Source organism: Aotus nancymaae, unplaced genomic scaffold (genome assembly GCF_030222135.1).
Source record: "Aotus nancymaae isolate 86718 unplaced genomic scaffold, 86718_ANA_hifiasm-v0.15.2.pri h1tg000007l, whole genome shotgun sequence".
In the NCBI taxonomy this organism is placed as follows: domain Eukaryota; kingdom Metazoa; phylum Chordata; class Mammalia; order Primates; family Aotidae; genus Aotus; species Aotus nancymaae.
The window spans coordinates 64,117,599-64,123,929 of record NW_026988418.1 but is presented as its reverse complement, the minus strand read 5'-3'; positions in this window follow the sequence as shown (position 1 = coordinate 64,123,929).

Genomic DNA, 6,331 nt, shown 5'->3' with positions numbered 1-6,331 from the left:
CAGATATAGTATGCACCTAAAGTAAAATAAATTTAAAAAAAAAAAAAAGAAAGATAGCTTTGCTGGATACAGTATTCTCAACGGAAGTTTTTTTGTTGTCCTTCAGCACTTTAAATAACGTCTTCCCACTTCCTCCTGACAAGGTTTCTGCTGAGAAGTCTGCTTCCAGATGTATAGCAGCTCCCTTATACATTATTTACTTCTTTTCTCTTCCTTTTAGGGTCCCTTTTTTTGTCCCTGATCTTTCAGAGTTTGATTATATGCCTTGTGGTATTCTTATTTAGGTTTAATTGTCTTGATGTTCTCTGACCTTTTTGTATCTGGACATTCATATCTTTTTCTAGGTTTGGAAAGTTCTCTATCATGTCTGAATAGACTTTCTACCACAATTGCTTTCTCTACATCCTCTTTATGGCCAATAACTTGTATTTGCTTTTTGAGACTCTTTTCTACATCTTATAAACATGCTTCTTTCTATTCTACTTTCTCTCCACTGTGTATTTTCAAACAGCCTGTCTTTGACCTCATTAATTTTCTCTTCTGTTTGATCAATTCTGCTGTTGAGACACAGATACATTTTTCTAATGGTCAATTAAATTTTTGGCTTCAAGATTTGTTTAGTTTTTAATAATTATTTCAAACTTTGTTAAATTTTTCTGAAAGAATCCTTATTTTCTTCTGTTTTACTGTAGTTCACTGAGCTCCCCCCCCCAAAAAAAAATGTATATTGAATTCTCAGTCTGGAAGGTCACATATCTCTGTCACTCTAGGACTTATCACTGGTGCATTTAGTATATTTGGTGAGGTCATATTTTCCTGGGTGAATGTGATGCTTTTGGACATCCCTGAATGTCTGGGCACACATTGCAGATTTAAGTATTTATTCCAATCTTCACAGTCTGACCTTGCTTGTAACTCCTTTTTCAGAGGGCTCTCCCAGAGTTCAAAGTGGCTGTTGTTCATTGCAGCCACTTCAGCAGTAGAGGGTACCCTAAACCTAAGTGTGCTGTAACACTTGCTGATGCCTAGCCCTAATACATTTAGAGGTGAGGGAGAATTCCTTGAGTTCCCAGGGAAATCCTTCACTCTCTTCCCTTTTTCCTCCAAGCCAAATGAGTCCCTCTCTAGGCCTGGCTTCTTAGTGTTGAGGGAGTGTTAATGCAAGCACTGTCAGGGCCACCACAGCTGATACTGCAATGGATCACAACCAAGGTCCACTCTGCCAGACCAGCACAGTACCTGGGTTTGTGCAAGGCCAGCAGTGCTACTGTCTGACTGCCACTGAATTTTATTCAAAACTGAAGGATAATTTAGTCAAAGGATGGTGAAGCATGGTGGGACTTTGGTACCACCAGGGCAGCAGATTCTCTTCTGGCATCAGATGACTGTAGAAGCACCATCCAGGAGCAATGGTCTGGCATCAGAGGCTTCAGGATTTCTGCCAGTGCTTTATTTTACTGAGACTGGGCTGCCACTCTCCTTCCCCAAAGCAGAAGCCTCTTTCCTGTGCTGCACTGCCTGGAGTTGGAGGATGGGTGATCCATATACTCCTACTGTCACTGCAGCTGGCGCCTTGCTGAGTCAAGCCCAAGCAAACAGCCTCTGAAACCAGTGCAGCACCAGGGCTTGCTCAGAACTGCAATTGACATGGCCTAGCTGTCAGAGAAATTTATTCAGGACCTTAGGGAACTTTAGTCAGTTGGTGCAAAGCAGATCGTCTTGGGTTCCTGCTGCTGGGGTGGTGAATTCTCCTCTAGCCCAGGGCTATTTTAAGTGCTCCCTCCATGGGCATTGGTAGAATTCTGCCTAGTGCTGTTTCATTATAACAAGGCAGCACTGAGTTATAATGCAAAGTTCCACTCACATCACTCTCCCTCAAGCAAAGATTCTCTCTTCTTGCTATGCTGCCTGAGTCTGGGATAGCAGTGTTACAGGCAATGTGAGACCATCCTTCCTACCCTCTTCAATGTATTCCTTGTTTTTATGCTAAAACTGTGATTCCCCCTCCTCAATTATTGCTGGTGAGGTACTGGTGACCCCTGACTTGAATTTTTGGTTCTTATAAAGGTGCTTTCTTGCTTGGATAGTTGTTCAGTTTGACATTCCTACAGGGTGAACAATTGCTGGAGGGTTCTATTTGGCCATCTTTCTCCACTTTGCATCCATGTTTTTGCAAGTTCTTTCTTTCCTTTTATTGATTAGCATTTAATTCCATGAATATAGCATAATGTATATATCTACTAATCTTTTCTGGAACACTTATTTCCAGGTTGGAGTTGTTATGAATAAGGTTGTTATAAAATTTCAGGTACATGTCTTGGTGTGAATTTCCATTTTCATTTCTCATAGGTAAAAACCTACCCTGTGGAATTGCAGTTAATTTCGTAATTCTAGATTTATAGTTCTTTAAATAAAAAAAAACCTGTCAATTTTTCAGAGTGACTATGAGAAATGAATACAAATTCCAAGTCATGTTTTTAAAAAAGATAATCAATTGACTATTGCATTTGTCTGTTTCAGGACTCTACTGTGCTATTGGTCTATTTGTCTATCCCGTTAACACTACATTATCTCTTTTACTGTAACATTATAATACATCTTCAAAACAGATACAATAAGTCCTCTGCCTGTTTCAAAATTGCTTTGGCTATTCTAAATGCTTTGAATTTTCAGATTTTAGAAACAACTTGTCAATTTATTTAAAATATACTGCTAGAATTTTGCTAGGGATTACATTGAATCCATAAATCACCAAGTAGAAATTGAAAATCGTAACAATACTGAGTCCTCCAATACATGTAATGACATACTTTTCCATTTATTTAGGTACTTTTTCTTCTCATCAATGTTTTGCAACTTCAGTGTAAAGGTCTTACATGTGTGTCACTGAATGGTTCCTAGATATATGGCTGTTTTATGCTACTGTATATGTTTTATGTTTCATTTTCCAATTATTTGTTGTTAATATAGAAATGCATATTATCAGCTGGGTGCAGTGGCTCACGCCTGTAATCCCAGCACTTTGGGAGGCCGAGGCAGGCAGATCACCTGAGGTCGGGAGTTTGAGACTAGCCTGTCCAACATGGAGAAACCCTGTCTCTTTTAAAAACACAAAAAATTAGCCAGGCATGGTGGCGCATGCCTGTAATCCCAGCTACTTGGGAGGATGAGGTAGGAGAATCGCTTGAACCCAGGAGGCAGAGGTTGCAATGAGCTGAGATCACAGCATTGCACTCCAGCCTGGGCAACAAAAAAAAAAAAAAAAGAAAAGAAAAGAAAAAGAAAGAAATGCATATTATCAATTACCAAATTACTTTTTTGTATCTGTTTATAATAATCACGTGGTTTTTCTCATCTTGCTATGTGGTGAATTATATTGCTAGGTTAAACCTCACATATATACAACATTTTACATTACTAAATTCTATTTTCTTTTATCTTAAGTATTTTTTGCATCCATGTTCACATGGAATACTGATTTTTGATTTTCTTTTATTGTACTATTTTGTCAAGTTTTGTACTGGGGTTGATATGGCTTGGACTTGTGTCCCTATCTAAGTCTCATATTCAACTGTAATCTCCAGTGTTGGAAGCAGGTCCTGGTGGGAGATGACTGGATCACGGGGTGGATCCTTCATAAACGGGTTAGCACCATTCCTTTGGTGCTGTTCTTGAGATAGAGTTCTCATGAGATCTGGTTGTTTAAGTGTGCAGCACTTTCCCCTCTCTCTCTCTTCCTCCTGCTACAGCCATGTAAGACATACCTGTTTACCCTCCATCTTCTGCCATGATTGTAAGTTTCCTTAAGCTTCCTCAGAAGCAGAAGCTGCTATGCTTCCTGTACAGCCTGCAGAATCATGAGCCAATTAAACCTCTTTTCTCTACAAATTACCCAGTCTAGTTATTTCTAGTCTAATTATTTTCTCTACAAATTACCCAGTCTAGTTATTTCTTTATAGCAATGGGAGAATGGATTAATATAGGGGTTATATTGGTCTCATAAAACAAATTCAAAATTGTTTTGTTTTCTAATGTTTGAAAGAATCTGTGTAGAGTTTAATATTATCTCTAATCTACACATTTGATATAATTCTCCATTGCAGCAATCAGGAATTGGTGTTTTCTTTTTGGCAACATTTATGATTATCAATTCACTGCTTTTGTAAATATGTAGCTATTTTCATATTTTGTATTCTGCATCACTTTTAATAAGTTGTGTTTCAAAAGGCATTTGTCCGTTTCATCTAAGTTATTGAATTTATTGGCATAAAGTTGTTCATAACATGTACTTATCTTTAATGTTAATAAACTATAATGTCTTCCTTTTTATTCTCCACATTAATAATTTGTGCTTCCTCTTTTTAATTTGATCAGTTTTAGTTTCCTAGGCTACTATAACATATCGTAAACTAGGTGGCTTGAAACGACAGAAATTTATTCTCCCACAGTTGTGTAGACTAGAAGTCTGAAACCCAAGGTTCCCTCTGAAGGCTCTAGAGGTGTCTTCTTTGCCTCTTCCTTACTTCTGGTTGCAGACAATCTTTGGCTTAAAGTTGCATCACTCCAATGTCTGCCTTCATTTTCACATGGACTTTCTATCTTTGCAAGGCCTTCTTATAAGGAAACTAGCTATTGAATTTAGGGCCCACCCTGCCTAGTATGATTTTTATCATAACTAATTACATCTGCAAAGACCCTGTTTTGAAATAAGGTCACATCTGAAGTTTCAGGTGAACACAAATTTTGGAAGGATATTATTCAGCCCAGTATATATGTCTTACTAGGTGTTTATCAATCTTATTTCAAAAACTCACTTTCAACTTCATTTTGTGTGTTAATTTCCATCAACTTTGAAAAAGTTTTTAGTAAATATCTCTTCGAATATTTGTTCTATATCATCCTTTCAATCTTCCCTTTCTGAGACTCAATTACAAGGATGGTAGGCTATTTCACTTTCCTTCAAACCTGAGATACTCTATAATTTTACTCCCTTTTCTCTTTGCTTTTCCATTGGTATACTTTGAATTGCTTTGTCTTTGTTTATTGATCTTTTCCTTTATGTGTACTCTTACATCATATTCATTTCTAGATTTCTGTGTTTTGCTGTTGTTTCCATATTTCTGCTGAAATTCTCTATCTCTTCATGTATGTTTTCCACTTTGTTTTACTAGATCTTTAGGCATGTTTATCATCATCATTACCCTCTGATAAGGTAAACATCTGGATAATCTCAATTTGCTTCTATTGACTGATTCCTCTCTGGATCAAACTTTTTTTCTCCTTTGCATGTCTTTTTTTTTTTTTTTTTTAACTGTGTGCTGTAGACTTTTACAAAAGGACAGTAAGTATGAAAATAAGTAATAGTTACAACCAGAAAACAGCATGCTCCTTTTGTTAGGTTGAGAGTATGTATGACACTGAATCAATCTGATGTACAGTTGAGAGCAGCTGGGCTTTGTTGCAGCTGTAGTTAGATTAACTTCCTTCCTCCTTTCAATTACATATATAAAATTATATTTTATATATATAGTTATTATATAAACACACGCACATATATATATGAAACTAGGTCTCACTCTGTTGTCCAGACTGGAGTGCAGTGGTGTGATCATAACCCTGGGCTAAGTGATCCTCCTGCCTCAGCCTCCCAGATAGGTGGGACAACGTGCATACACCATCATATCCAGATAATTTTTAATATTTTTTTGTAGAGATGCAAGTCTTGCTATGTTGCCCAGGCTCGTCTCTAACTCCTGGCCTCAAGCAATCCTCCTGCCTTGGCCTCCCAAAGCACTGGAATTATAGGTATGAGCCACTGTGACTGGCCCTTTCAAATATTGAGTGCATGGACAAGATTTTCTTGTAACAAAAATTGGGATATGAGCACTGGTGAGATTCTAGTGGGTTTTTTTGTTGTTGTTTCGTTTTGCTTTTCAGCTGAGCTGCCAGTTTTCGAAAGAACAGATTTTTCTTTGCACTAATCATAGTAGTTTATTTTAAAATTTCTGGGGCATTTTCCTTATAATCTATTCATGTCCTTGGCTTTCTGTGCCTCAGGTGAACTCTCAGTCATATTATCATGCCCTTTGGAGGACATAGTTCTTAGACCATAATGCCTCAGAATGAGGTCTGTTATTTTTCTTAGCTTCCTAATAAATGAGCACAACTTTTCTAAAATCAGCACCCTGGTTGTTTAAAACCAAGGAAGATTTACATCACTAGACTTACAAGGGTACTAATAAGCCACTATTTCCTTTCATTTTGCAGCTAGTCTCTACTGGACAATGAAAGATAAAAGTTATCTTCCTCTTTTACAAATTCATTGAGCAGT